Source organism: Carassius auratus, unplaced genomic scaffold (assembly GCF_003368295.1).
Source record: "Carassius auratus strain Wakin unplaced genomic scaffold, ASM336829v1 scaf_tig00216715, whole genome shotgun sequence".
NCBI lineage: Eukaryota > Metazoa > Chordata > Actinopteri > Cypriniformes > Cyprinidae > Carassius > Carassius auratus.
In genome coordinates, this window is record NW_020528704.1 from 1 (window position 1) to 12,500 (window position 12,500).

The 12,500-nt window shown below is 47.3% G+C and overlaps 14 non-coding genes across 14 annotated transcripts; all 14 read left to right on the forward strand.

The window, feature by feature from the left end:
- Nucleotides 1-964: 964 nt before the first annotated feature.
- Nucleotides 965-1,036, forward strand: trnap-agg (transfer RNA proline (anticodon AGG)). Its single transcript has one exon. It is a non-coding gene; the product is annotated as a tRNA-Pro (tRNA).
- A 1,436-nt stretch (nucleotides 1,037-2,472) lies between these two features.
- Nucleotides 2,473-2,544, forward strand: trnap-agg (transfer RNA proline (anticodon AGG)). Its single transcript has one exon. It is a non-coding gene; the product is annotated as a tRNA-Pro (tRNA).
- A 400-nt stretch (nucleotides 2,545-2,944) lies between these two features.
- trnap-cgg (transfer RNA proline (anticodon CGG)) lies at nucleotides 2,945-3,016 on the forward strand. Its single transcript has one exon. It is a non-coding gene; the product is annotated as a tRNA-Pro (tRNA).
- A 978-nt stretch (nucleotides 3,017-3,994) lies between these two features.
- trnap-agg (transfer RNA proline (anticodon AGG)) lies at nucleotides 3,995-4,066 on the forward strand. Its single transcript has one exon. It is a non-coding gene; the product is annotated as a tRNA-Pro (tRNA).
- A 400-nt stretch (nucleotides 4,067-4,466) lies between these two features.
- Nucleotides 4,467-4,538, forward strand: trnap-cgg (transfer RNA proline (anticodon CGG)). Its single transcript has one exon. It is a non-coding gene; the product is annotated as a tRNA-Pro (tRNA).
- A 979-nt stretch (nucleotides 4,539-5,517) lies between these two features.
- On the forward strand, nucleotides 5,518-5,589 carry trnap-agg (transfer RNA proline (anticodon AGG)). The gene has a single exon. It is a non-coding gene; the product is annotated as a tRNA-Pro (tRNA).
- Nucleotides 5,590-5,989: 400 nt separating this feature from the next.
- On the forward strand, nucleotides 5,990-6,061 carry trnap-cgg (transfer RNA proline (anticodon CGG)). The gene has a single exon. It is a non-coding gene; the product is annotated as a tRNA-Pro (tRNA).
- A 979-nt stretch (nucleotides 6,062-7,040) lies between these two features.
- trnap-agg (transfer RNA proline (anticodon AGG)) lies at nucleotides 7,041-7,112 on the forward strand. Its single transcript has one exon. It is a non-coding gene; the product is annotated as a tRNA-Pro (tRNA).
- A 401-nt stretch (nucleotides 7,113-7,513) lies between these two features.
- On the forward strand, nucleotides 7,514-7,584 carry trnap-cgg (transfer RNA proline (anticodon CGG)). The gene has a single exon. It is a non-coding gene; the product is annotated as a tRNA-Pro (tRNA).
- A 979-nt stretch (nucleotides 7,585-8,563) lies between these two features.
- On the forward strand, nucleotides 8,564-8,635 carry trnap-agg (transfer RNA proline (anticodon AGG)). Its single transcript has one exon. It is a non-coding gene; the product is annotated as a tRNA-Pro (tRNA).
- Nucleotides 8,636-10,144: 1,509 nt separating this feature from the next.
- Nucleotides 10,145-10,216, forward strand: trnap-agg (transfer RNA proline (anticodon AGG)). The gene has a single exon. It is a non-coding gene; the product is annotated as a tRNA-Pro (tRNA).
- Nucleotides 10,217-10,616: 400 nt separating this feature from the next.
- trnap-cgg (transfer RNA proline (anticodon CGG)) lies at nucleotides 10,617-10,688 on the forward strand. The gene has a single exon. It is a non-coding gene; the product is annotated as a tRNA-Pro (tRNA).
- A 979-nt stretch (nucleotides 10,689-11,667) lies between these two features.
- trnap-agg (transfer RNA proline (anticodon AGG)) lies at nucleotides 11,668-11,739 on the forward strand. The gene has a single exon. It is a non-coding gene; the product is annotated as a tRNA-Pro (tRNA).
- Nucleotides 11,740-12,139: 400 nt separating this feature from the next.
- On the forward strand, nucleotides 12,140-12,211 carry trnap-cgg (transfer RNA proline (anticodon CGG)). Its single transcript has one exon. It is a non-coding gene; the product is annotated as a tRNA-Pro (tRNA).
- The last annotated feature ends 289 nt before the right edge of the window (nucleotides 12,212-12,500 follow it).

The following is a 12,500-nucleotide window of genomic DNA, read 5'->3' on the forward strand; positions in this document are numbered from 1 at the left end:
TTACTGAAAAGTAGCAGACGGTTCTGCCTTCTTTCGGCCAATAATACACGTGCATGTTTTCATACCACTTCTCCCTGTTCTCAGTTCCTCATCTGCAATTTAAACTTTGTACAACAGAAGTGAATGTGTCTGAGATGGCTCAGATTGGCTGCCATGCAGGGTAGCCGTTTGCGGTTGACTGGAGGCTCGTGTCCTTTGCTTTGATTTCTCAATATTGGTTTGCAAGGTTCAGGAGAGCGTTACACTGAAGATTTAAAGGTCCCTGGTTCGATCCCGGGTTTACTCAGAGTGGAGCCGTGAATGCTTTTCAGACACCATTCTGATGCTTGCTGGTTAGTTGCTTTTCGCAGAGCCTCCTTGAGTGTTTTCTACACTTCAGACAGACGAACTGACACTGTTGGTTCCATGGTGTAACGGTTAGCACTCTGGAAGTCTGAATCCAGCAATCCGAGTTCAAATCTCGGTGGAACCTTCAAGAGTCTGTCTGGCAGTGTTTGGCATGGAGGAGCTTGGGCTTTTGTCACAAATTTGTCTCTGGCAGTGTGTCTTTAAATGTATTGCTACACTGGCCTCCTTTAACCATGGCCTCCAAACCATCTAGAACTCAAATAAAACTAAGCAGGAACTAAATTGACAAGACAGATGTCATCTGATCCTCTGTGGAGCAGGATTACAGACCTCAGACAGCTTCTCATCAGCAAGATTTGTGTGGCAGTGCCACGGTGTAGATTTCTGCTGTTAAATTCAGCTTATGTGTTTTGTCGTTGATGTTTTAATCAACATTTATCTACGAGGGCAGGCCAAGCTAGAGCAGGTACGTAAAAATGGAGTTTCTCAGAAATCTGGTCAGTGCATGAGCTCTAATTCTGCCCTTGTCAGCTACAGAGGCAGGATGTTAGAGCGACCGTAGCGTCGAGCAGAGTGGAATACGTAGCAAATTGGCCTTTACCGAACAGCAACCTGTGGCTCGTTGGTCTAGGGGTATGATTCTCGCTTAGGGTGCGAGAGGTCCCGGGTTCAAATCCCGGACGAGCCCTCTTCTGTCTTTGCAGCCTCTTTTCTAGAGCAGTTTCAGTCCATTCTGCCATTCTTGGGCCAAACATACGCCACTGTCAAGTAAGACTAAAGCTGCGACTGCATGTTTTCATGCCCACTTCTCGCTGCTCTTCTTAGTTCCTCATCTGCAGTTTAAACTTTGCCTTGACATTTTTCTAAACATTGGTTTAGGAATGCAGCCCAAGCATTCTTGGATCGCTTCACGGCGCTGTGAGCCTTCATCTTGCGTTTGCTAGTTGCAGCAGCATCTGAGGGCTTGTCGGTTATGGGGTGTGTTTTTTTTGTTTTATTGCTGGTATGGGAGCGAGAGGGCCCAAGCTCAAATCCCAGAGACCCCGCTTTGCAGCTCCTTTTTTTGAGCAGTATCTGGGAACATGGTGGCTCGTTGGTCTAGGGGTATGATTCTCGCTTCGGGTGCGAGAGGTCCCGGGTTCAAATCCGTCCATACTGAAAAGTAGCAGACGGTCTTGCTTCTTCGGCCAAAATAACCGTAGCATGTTTCATACCCACTTCGTCCCTGTTCTCAGTTCCTCATCTGCCAATGTAAAAACTTTTGGTTACAAACCAGAAAGTGAATTGTGTCTGAGATGCTCGATTGGCTGCATGCAGGGTAGCCGTTTGTGGTACTGGGAGGCTCGTGTCCTTTTGCTTTGATGTTTTTCTCAAATTGGTTTACAAGGTTCGGAGAGCGTTACACTGAAGATTAAGGTTCCCTGGTTCGATCCCGGGTTTACTCAGAGTGGAGCCGTGAATGCTTTTCAGACACCATTTCTGATGCTTGCTGGTTAGTTGCTTTTCGCAGAGCCTCCTTGAGTGTTTTCTACACTTCAGACAGACGAACTGACACTGGTTGGTTCCATGGTGTAACGGTTAGCACTCTGGACTCTGAATCCAGCAATCCGAGTTCAAATCTCGGTGGAACCTTCAAGAGTCTGTCTGGCAGTGTTTGGCATGGAGGAGCTTGGGCTTTTGTCACAAATTTGTCTCTGGCAGTGTGTCTTTAAATGTATTGCTACACTGGCCTCCTTTAACCATGGCCTCCAAACCATCTAGAACTCAAATAAAACTAAGCAGGAACTAAATTGACAAGACAGATGTCATCTGATCCTCTGTGGAGCAGGATTACAGACCTCAGACAGCTTCTCATCAGCAAGATTTGTGTGGCAGTGCCACGGTGTAGATTTCTGCTGTTAAATTCAGCTTATGTGTTTTGTCGTTGATGTTTTAATCAACATTTATCTACGAGGGTAGGCCAAGCTAGAGCAGGTACGTAAAAATGGAGTTTCTCAGAAATCTGGTCAGTGCATGAGCTCTAATTCTGCCCTTGTCAGCTACAGAGGCAGGATGTTAGAGCGACCGTAGCGTCGAGCAGAGTGAAATACGTAGCAAATTGGCCTTTACCGAACAGCAACCTGTGGCTCGTTGGTCTAGGGGTATGATTCTCGCTTAGGGTGCGAGAGGTCCAGGGTTCAAATCCCGGACGAGCCCTCTTCTGTCTTTGCAGCCTCTTTTCTAGAGCAGTTTCAGTCCATTCTGCCATTCTTGGGCCAAACATACGCCACTGTCAAGTAAGACTAAAGCTGCGACTGCATGTTTTCATGCCCACTTCTCGCTGCTCTTCTTAGTTCCTCATCTGCAGTTTAAACTTTGCCTTGGCATTTTTCTAAACATTGGTTTAGGAATGCAGCCCAAGCATTCTTGGATCGCTTCACGGCGCTGTGAGCCTTCATCTTGCGTTTGCTAGTTGCAGCAGCATCTGAGGGCTTGTCGGTTATGGGGTGTGTTTTTTTTTGTTTTATTGCTGGTATGGGAGCGAGAGGGCCCAAGCTCAAATCCCAGAGACCCCGCTTTGCAGCTCCTTTTTTTGAGTAGTATCTGGGAACATGGTGGCTCGTTGGTCTAGGGGTATGATTCTCGCTTCGGGTGCGAGAGGTCCCGGGTTCAAATCCCGGACCAGCCACATTGAGCATCTTACTGAAAAGTAGCAGACGGTTCTGCCTTCTTTCGGCCAATAATACACGTGCATGTTTTCATACCCACTTCTCCCTGTTCTCAGTTCCTCATCTGCAATTTAAACTTTGTACAACAGAAGTGAATGTGTCTGAGATGGCTCAGATTGGCTGCCATGCAGGGTAGCCGTTTGTGGTTGACTGGAGGCTCGTGTCCTTTGCTTTGATGTTTTTCTCAATATTGGTTTACAAGGTTCGGAGAGCGTTACACTGAAGATTTAAAGGTCCCTGGTTCGATCCCGGGTTTACTCAGAGTGGAGCCGTGAATGCTTTTCAGACACCATTCTGATGCTTGCTGGTTAGTTGCTTTTCGCAGAGCCTCCTTGAGTGTTTTCTACACTTCAGACAGACGAATTGACACTGTTGGTTCCATGGTGTAACGGTTAGCACTCTGGACTCTGAATCCAGCAATCCGAGTTCAAATCTCGGTGGAACCTTCAAGAGTCTGTCTGGCAGTGTTTGGCATGGAGGAGCTTGGGCTTTTGTCACAAATTTGTCTCTGGCAGTGTGTCTTTAAATGTATTGCTACACTGGCCTCCTTTAACCATGGCCTCCAAACCATCTAGAACTCAAATAAAACTAAGCAGGAACTAAATTGACAAGACAGATGTCATCTGATCCTCTGTGGAGCAGGATTACAGACCTCAGACAGCTTCTCATCAGCAAGATTTGTGTGGCAGTGCCACGGTGTAGATTTCTGCTGTTAAATTCAGCTTATGTGTTTTGTCGTTGATGTTTTAATCAACATTTATCTACGAGGGCAGGCCAAGCTAGAGCAGGTACGTAAAAATGGAGTTTCTCAGAAATCTGGTCAGTGCATGAGCTCTAATTCTGCCCTTGTCAGCTACAGAGGCAGGATGTTAGAGCGACCGTAGCGTCGAGCAGAGTGGAATACGTAGCAAATTGGCCTTTACCGAACAGCAACCTGTGGCTCGTTGGTCTAGGGGTATGATTCTCGCTTAGGGTGCGAGAGGTCCCGGGTTCAAATCCCGGACGAGCCCTCTTCTGTCTTTGCAGCCTCTTTTCTAGAGCAGTTTCAGTCCATTCTGCCATTCTTGGGCCAAACATACGCCACTGTCAAGTAAGACTAAAGCTGCGACTGCATGTTTTCATGCCCACTTCTCGCTGCTCTTCTTAGTTCCTCATCTGCAGTTTAAACTTTGCCTTGGCATTTTTCTAAACATTGGTTTAGGAATGCAGCCCAAGCATTCTTGGATCGCTTCACGGCGCTGTGAGCCTTCATCTTGCGTTTGCTAGCTGCAGGAGCATCTGAGGGCTTGTCGGTTATGGGGTGTGTTTTTTTTTGTTTTATTGCTGGTATGGGAGCGAGAGGGCCCAAGCTCAAATCCCAGAGACCCCGCTTTGCAGCTCCTTTTTTTGAGTAGTATCTGGGAACATGGTGGCTCGTTGGTCTAGGGGTATGATTCTCGCTTCGGGTGCGAGAGGTCCTGGGTTCAAATCCCGGACGAGCCTACATTGAGCATCTTACTGAAAAGTAGCAGACGGTTCTGCCTTCTTTCGGCCAATAATACACGTGCATGTTTTCATACCCACTTCTCCCTGTTCTCAGTTCCTCATCTGCAATTTAGACTTTACACAACAGAAGTGAATGTGTCTGAGATGGCTCAGATTGGCTGCCATGCAGGGTAGCCGTTTGCGGTTGACTGGAGGCTCGTGTCCTTTGCTTTGATGTTTTTCTCAATATTGGTTTACAAGGTTCGGAGAGCATTACACTGAAGATTTAAAGGTCCCTGGTTCGATCCCGGGTTTACTCAGAGTGGAGCCGTGAATGCTTTTCAGACACCATTCTGATGCTTGCTGGTTAGTTGCTTTTCGCAGAGCCTCCTTGAGTGTTTTCTACACTTCAGACAGACGAATTGACACTGTTGGTTCCATGGTGTAACGGTTAGCACTCTGGACTCTGAATCCAGCAATCCGAGTTCAAATCTCGGTGGAACCTTCAAGAGTCTGTCTGGCAGTGTTTGGCATGGAGGACTTTGGGCTTTTGTCACAAATTTGTCTCTGGCAGTGTGTCTTTAAATGTATTGCTACACTGGCCTCCTTTAACCATGGCCTCCAAACCATCTAGAACTCAAATAAAACTAAGCAGGAACTAAATTGACAAGACAGATGTCATCTGATCCTCTGTGGAGCAGGATTACAGACCTCAGACAGCTTCTCATCAGCAAGATTTGTGTGGCAGTGCCACGGTGTAGATTTCTGCTGTTAAATTCAGCTTATGTGTTTTGTCGTTGATGTTTTAATCAACATTTATCTACGAGGGTAGGCCAAGCTAGAGCAGGTACGTAAAAATGGAGTTTCTCAGAAATCTGGTCAGTGCATGAGCTCTAATTCTGCCCTTGTCAGCTACAGAGGCAGGATGTTAGAGCGACCGTAGCGTCGAGCAGAGTGGAATACGTAGCAAATTGGCCTTTACCGAACAGCAACCTGTGGCTCGTTGGTCTAGGGGTATGATTCTCGCTTAGGGTGCGAGAGGTCCAGGGTTCAAATCCCGGACGAGCCCTCTTCTGTCTTTGCAGCCTCTTTTCTAGAGCAGTTTCAGTCCATTCTGCCATTCTTGGGCCAAACATACGCCACTGTCAAGTAAGACTAAAGCTGCGACTGCATGTTTTCATGCCCACTTCTCGCTGCTCTTCTTAGTTCCTCATCTGCAGTTTAAACTTTGCCTTGGCATTTTTCTAAACATTGGTTTAGGAATGCAGCCCAAGCATTCTTGGATCGCTTCACGGCGCTGTGAGCCTTCATCTTGCGTTTGCTAGCTGCAGGAGCATCTGAGGGCTTGTCGGTTATGGGGTGTGTTTTTTTTTGTTTTATTGCTGGTATGGGAGCGAGAGGGCCCAAGCTCAAATCCCAGAGACCCCGCTTTGCAGCTCCTTTTTTTGAGTAGTATCTGGGAACATGGTGGCTCGTTGGTCTAGGGGTATGATTCTCGCTTCGGGTGCGAGAGGTCCCGGGTTCAAATCCCGGACCAGCCCACATTGAGCATCTTACTGAAAAGTAGCAGACGGTTCTGCCTTCTTTCGGCCAATAATACACGTGCATGTTTTCATACCCACTTCTCCCTGTTCTCAGTTCCTCATCTGCAATTTAGACTTTACACAACAGAAGTGAATGTGTCTGAGATGGCTCAGATTGGCTGCCATGCAGGGTAGCCGTTTGCGGTTGACTGGAGGCTCGTGTCCTTTGCTTTGATGTTTTTCTCAATATTGGTTTACAAGGTTCGGAGAGCGTTACACTGAAGATTTAAAGGTCCCTGGTTCGATCCCGGGTTTACTCAGAGTGGAGCCGTGAATGCTTTTCAGACACCATTCTGATGCTTGCTGGTTAGTTGCTTTTCGCAGAGCCTCCTTGAGTGTTTTCTACACTTCAGACAGACGAACTGACACTGTTGGTTCCATGGTGTAACGGTTAGCACTCTGGACTCTGAATCCAGCAATCCGAGTTCAAATCTCGGTGGAACCTTCAAGAGTCTGTCTGGCAGTGTTTGGCATGGAGGACTTTGGGCTTTTGTCACAAATTTGTCTCTGGCAGTGTGTCTTTAAATGTATTGCTACACTGGCCTCCTTTAACCATGGCCTCCAAACCATCTAGAACTCAAATAAAACTAAGCAGGAACTAAATTGACAAGACAGATGTCATCTGATCCTCTGTGGAGCAGGATTACAGACCTCAGACAGCTTCTCATCAGCAAGATTTGTGTGGCAGTGCCACGGTGTAGATTTCTGCTGTTAAATTCAGCTTATGTGTTTTGTCGTTGATGTTTTAATCAACATTTATCTACGAGGGCAGGCCAAGCTAGAGCAGGTACGTAAAAATGGAGTTTCTCAGAAATCTGGTCAGTGCATGAGCTCTAATTCTGCCCTTGTCAGCTACAGAGGCAGGATGTTAGAGCGACCGTAGCGTCGAGCAGAGTGGAATACGTAGCAAATTGGCCTTTACCGAACAGCAACCTGTGGCTCGTTGGTCTAGGGGTATGATTCTCGCTTAGGGTGCGAGAGGTCCCGGGTTCAAATCCCGGACGAGCCCTCTTCTGTCTTTGCAGCCTCTTTTCTAGAGCAGTTTCAGTCCATTCTGCCATTCTTGGGCCAAACATACGCCACTGTCAAGTAAGACTAAAGCTGCGACTGCATGTTTTCATGCCCACTTCTCGCTGCTCTTCTTAGTTCCTCATCTGCAGTTTAAACTTTGCCTTGACATTTTTCTAAACATTGGTTTAGGAATGCAGCCCAAGCATTCTTGGATCGCTTCACGGCGCTGTGAGCCTTCATCTTGCGTTTGCTAGTTGCAGCAGCATCTGAGGGCTTGTCGGTTATGGGGTGTGCTTTTTTTTTGTTTTATTGCTGGTATGGGAGCGAGAGGGGCCAAGCTCAAATCCCAGAGACCCCGCTTTGCAGCTCCTTTTTTTGAGCAGTATCTGGGAACATGGTGGCTCGTTGGTCTAGGGGTATGATTCTCGCTTCGGGTGCGAGAGGTCCGGGTTCAAATCCCGGACGAGCCCACATTGAGCATCTTACTGAAAAGTAGCAGACGGTTCTGCCTTCTTTCTGCCAATAATACACGTGCATGTTTTCATACCCACTTCTCCCTGTTCTCAGTTCCTCATCTGCAATTTAAACTTTGTACAACAGAAGTGAATGTGTCTGAGATGGCTCAGATTGGCTGCCATGCAGGGTAGCCGTTTGCGGTTGACTGGAGGCTCGTGTCCTTTGCTTTGATGTTTTTCTCAATATTGGTTTGCAAGGTTCAGAGAGCGTTACACTGAAGATTTAAAGGTCCCTGGTTCGATCCCGGGTTTACTCAGAGTGGAGCCGTGAATGCTTTTCAGACACCATTCTGATGCTTGCTGGTTAGTTGCTTTTCGCAGAGCCTCCTTGAGTGTTTTCTACACTTCAGACAGACGAACTGACACTGTTGGTTCCATGGTGTAACGGTTAGCACTCTGGACTCTGAATCCAGCAATCCGAGTTCAAATCTCGGTGGAACCTTCAAGAGTCTGTCTGGCAGTGTTTGGCATGGAGGAGCTTGGGCTTTTGTCACAAATTTGTCTCTGGCAGTGTGTCTTTAAATGTATTGCTACACTGGCCTCCTTTAACCATGGCCTCCAAACCATCTAGAACTCAAATAAAACTAAGCAGGAACTAAATTGACAAGACAGATGTCATCTGATCCTCTGTGGAGCAGGATTACAGACCTCAGACAGCTTCTCATCAGCAAGATTTGTGTGGCAGTGCCACGGTGTAGATTTCTGCTGTTAAATTCAGCTTATGTGTTTTGTCGTTGATGTTTTAATCAACATTTATCTACGAGGGCAGGCCAAGCTAGAGCAGGTACGTAAAAATGGAGTTTCTCAGAAATCTGGTCAGTGCATGAGCTCTAATTCTGCCCTTGTCAGCTACAGAGGCAGGATGTTAGAGCGACCGTAGCGTCGAGCAGAGTGGAATACGTAGCAAATTGGCCTTTACCGAACAGCAACCTGTGGCTCGTTGGTCTAGGGGTATGATTCTCGCTTAGGGTGAGAGAGGTCCTGGGTTCAAATCCCGGACGAGCCCTCTTCTGTCTTTGCAGCCTCTTTTCTAGAGCAGTTTCAATCCATTCTGCCATTCTTGGGCCAAACATACACCACTGTCAAGTAAGACTAAAGCTGCGACTGCATGTTTTCATGCCCACTTCTCGCTGCTCTTCTTAGTTCCTCATCTGCAGTTTAAACTTTGCCTTGACATTTTTCTAAACATTGGTTTAGGAATGCAGCCCAAGCATTCTAGGATCGCTTCACGGCGCTGTGAGCCTTCATCTTGCGTTTGCTAGTTGCAGCAGCATCTGAGGGCTTGTCGGTTATGGGGTGTGTTTTTTTTGTTTTATTGCTGGTATGGGAGCGAGAGGGCCCAAGCTCAAATCCCAGAGACCCCGCTTTGCAGCTCCTTTTTTTGAGCAGTATCTGGGAACATGGTGGCTCGTTGGTCTAGGGGTATGATTCTCGCTTCGGGTGCGAGGGGTCCCGGGTTCAAATACTGAAAAGTAGCAGACGGAACATGGTGGCTCGTTGGTCTAGGGGTATGATTCTCGCTTCGGGTGCGAGAGGTCCCGGGTTCAAATACTGAAAAGTAGCAGACGGTTCTGCCTTCTTTCGGCCAATAATACACGTGCATGTTTTCATACCCACTTCTCCCTGTTCTCAGTTCCTCATCTGCAATTTAAACTTTGTACAACAGAAGTGAATGTGTCTGAGATGGCTCAGATTGGCTGCCATGCAGGGTAGCCGTTTGTGGTTGACTGGAGGCTCGTGTCCTTTGCTTTGATGTTTTTCTCAATATTGGTTTACAAGGTTCGGAGAGCGTTACACTGAAGATTTAAAGGTCCCTGGTTCGATCCCGGGTTTACTCAGAGTGGAGCCGTGAATGCTTTTCAGACACCATTCTGATGCTTGCTGGTTAGTTGCTTTTCGCAGAGCCTCCTTGAGTGTTTTCTACACTTCAGACAGACGAACTGACACTGTTGGTTCCATGGTGTAACGGTTAGCACTCTGGACTCTGAATCCAGCAATCCGAGTTCAAATCTCGGTGGAACCTTCAAGAGTCTGTCTGGCAGTGTTTGGCATGGAGGAGCTTGGGCTTTTGTCACAAATTTGTCTCTGGCAGTGTGTCTTTAAATGTATTGCTACACTGGCCTCCTTTAACCATGGCCTCCAAACCATCTAGAACTCAAATAAAACTAAGCAGGAACTAAATTGACAAGACAGATGTCATCTGATCCTCTGTGGAGCAGGATTACAGACCTCAGACAGCTTCTCATCAGCAAGATTTGTGTGGCAGTGCCACGGTGTAGATTTCTGCTGTTAAATTCAGCTTATGTGTTTTGTCGTTGATGTTTTAATCAACATTTATCTACGAGGGTAGGCCAAGCTAGAGCAGGTACGTAAAAATGGAGTTTCTCAGAAATCTGGTCAGTGCATGAGCTCTAATTCTGCCCTTGTCAGCTACAGAGGCAGGATGTTAGAGCGACCGTAGCGTCGAGCAGAGTGAAATACGTAGCAAATTGGCCTTTACCGAACAGCAACCTGTGGCTCGTTGGTCTAGGGGTATGATTCTCGCTTAGGGTGCGAGAGGTCCAGGGTTCAAATCCCGGACGAGCCCTCTTCTGTCTTTGCAGCCTCTTTTCTAGAGCAGTTTCAGTCCATTCTGCCATTCTTGGGCCAAACATACGCCACTGTCAAGTAAGACTAAAGCTGCGACTGCATGTTTTCATGCCCACTTCTCGCTGCTCTTCTTAGTTCCTCATCTGCAGTTTAAACTTTGCCTTGGCATTTTTCTAAACATTGGTTTAGGAATGCAGCCCAAGCATTCTTGGATCGCTTAACGGCGCTGTGAGCCTTCATCTTGCGTTTGCTAGTTGCAGCAGCATCTGAGGGCTTGTCGGTTATGGGGTGTGTTTTTTTTTGTTTTATTGCTGGTATGGGAGCGAGAGGGCCCAAGCTCAAATCCCAGAGACCCCGCTTTGCAGCTCCTTTTTTTGAGTAGTATCTGGGAACATGGTGGCTCGTTGGTCTAGGGGTATGATTCTCGCTTCGGGTGCGAGAGGTCCCGGGTTCAAATCCCGGACCAGCCCACATTGAGCATCTTACTGAAAAGTAGCAGACGGTTCTGCCTTCTTTCGGCCAATAATACACGTGCATGTTTTCATACCCACTTCTCCCTGTTCTCAGTTCCTCATCTGCAATTTAAACTTTGTACAACAGAAGTGAATGTGTCTGAGATGGCTCAGATTGGCTGCCATGCAGGGTAGCCGTTTGTGGTTGACTGGAGGCTCGTGTCCTTTGCTTTGATGTTTTTCTCAATATTGGTTTACAAGGTTCGGAGAGCGTTACACTGAAGATTTAAAGGTCCCTGGTTCGATCCCGGGTTTACTCAGAGTGGAGCCGTGAATGCTTTTCAGACACCATTCTGATGCTTGCTGGTTAGTTGCTTTTCGCAGAGCCTCCTTGAGTGTTTTCTACACTTCAGACAGACGAACTGACACTGTTGGTTCCATGGTGTAACGGTTAGCACTCTGGACTCTGAATCCAGCAATCCGAGTTCAAATCTCGGTGGAACCTTCAAGAGTCTGTCTGGCAGTGTTTGGCATGGAGGAGCTTGGGCTTTTGTCACAAATTTGTCTCTGGCAGTGTGTCTTTAAATGTATTGCTACACTGGCCTCCTTTAACCATGGCCTCCAAACCATCTAGAACTCAAATAAAACTAAGCAGGAACTAAATTGACAAGACAGATGTCATCTGATCCTCTGTGGAGCAGGATTACAGACCTCAGACAGCTTCTCATCAGCAAGATTTGTGTGGCAGTGCCACGGTGTAGATTTCTGCTGTTAAATTCAGCTTATGTGTTTTGTCGTTGATGTTTTAATCAACATTTATCTACGAGGGCAGGCCAAGCTAGAGCAGGTACGTAAAAATGGAGTTTCTCAGAAATCTGGTCAGTGCATGAGCTCTAATTCTGCCCTTGTCAGCTACAGAGGCAGGATGTTAGAGCGACCGTAGCGTCGAGCAGAGTGGAATACGTAGCAAATTGGCCTTTACCGAACAGCAACCTGTGGCTCGTTGGTCTAGGGGTATGATTCTCGCTTAGGGTGCGAGAGGTCCCGGGTTCAAATCCCGGACGAGCCCTCTTCTGTCTTTGCAGCCTCTTTTCTAGAGCAGTTTCAGTCCATTCTGCCATTCTTGGGCCAAACATACGCCACTGTCAAGTAAGACTAAAGCTGCGACTGCATGTTTTCATGCCCACTTCTCGCTGCTCTTCTTAGTTCCTCATCTGCAGTTTAAACTTTGCCTTGGCATTTTTCTAAACATTGGTTTAGGAATGCAGCCCAAGCATTCTTGGATCGCTTCACGGCGCTGTGAGCCTTCATCTTGCGTTTGCTAGCTGCAGGAGCATCTGAGGGCTTGTCGGTTATGGGGTGTGTTTTTTTTTGTTTTATTGCTGGTATGGGAGCGAGAGGGCCCAAGCTCAAATCCCAGAGACCCCGCTTTGCAGCTCCTTTTTTTGAGTAGTATCTGGGAACATGGTGGCTCGTTGGTCTAGGGGTATGATTCTCGCTTCGGGTGCGAGAGGTCCCGGGTTCAAATCCCGGACGAGCCCACATTGAGCATCTTACTGAAAAGTAGCAGACGGTTCTGCCTTCTTTCGGCCAATAATACACGTGCATGTTTTCATACCCACTTCTCCCTGTTCTCAGTTCCTCATCTGCAATTTAAACTTTGTACAACAGAAGTGAATGTGTCTGAGATGGCTCAGATTGGCTGCCATGCAGGGTAGCCGTTTGTGGTTGACTGGAGGCTCGTGTCCTTTGCTTTGATGTTTTTCTCAATATTGGTTTACAAGGTTCGGAGAGCGTTACACTGAAGATTTAAAGGTCCCTGGTTCGATC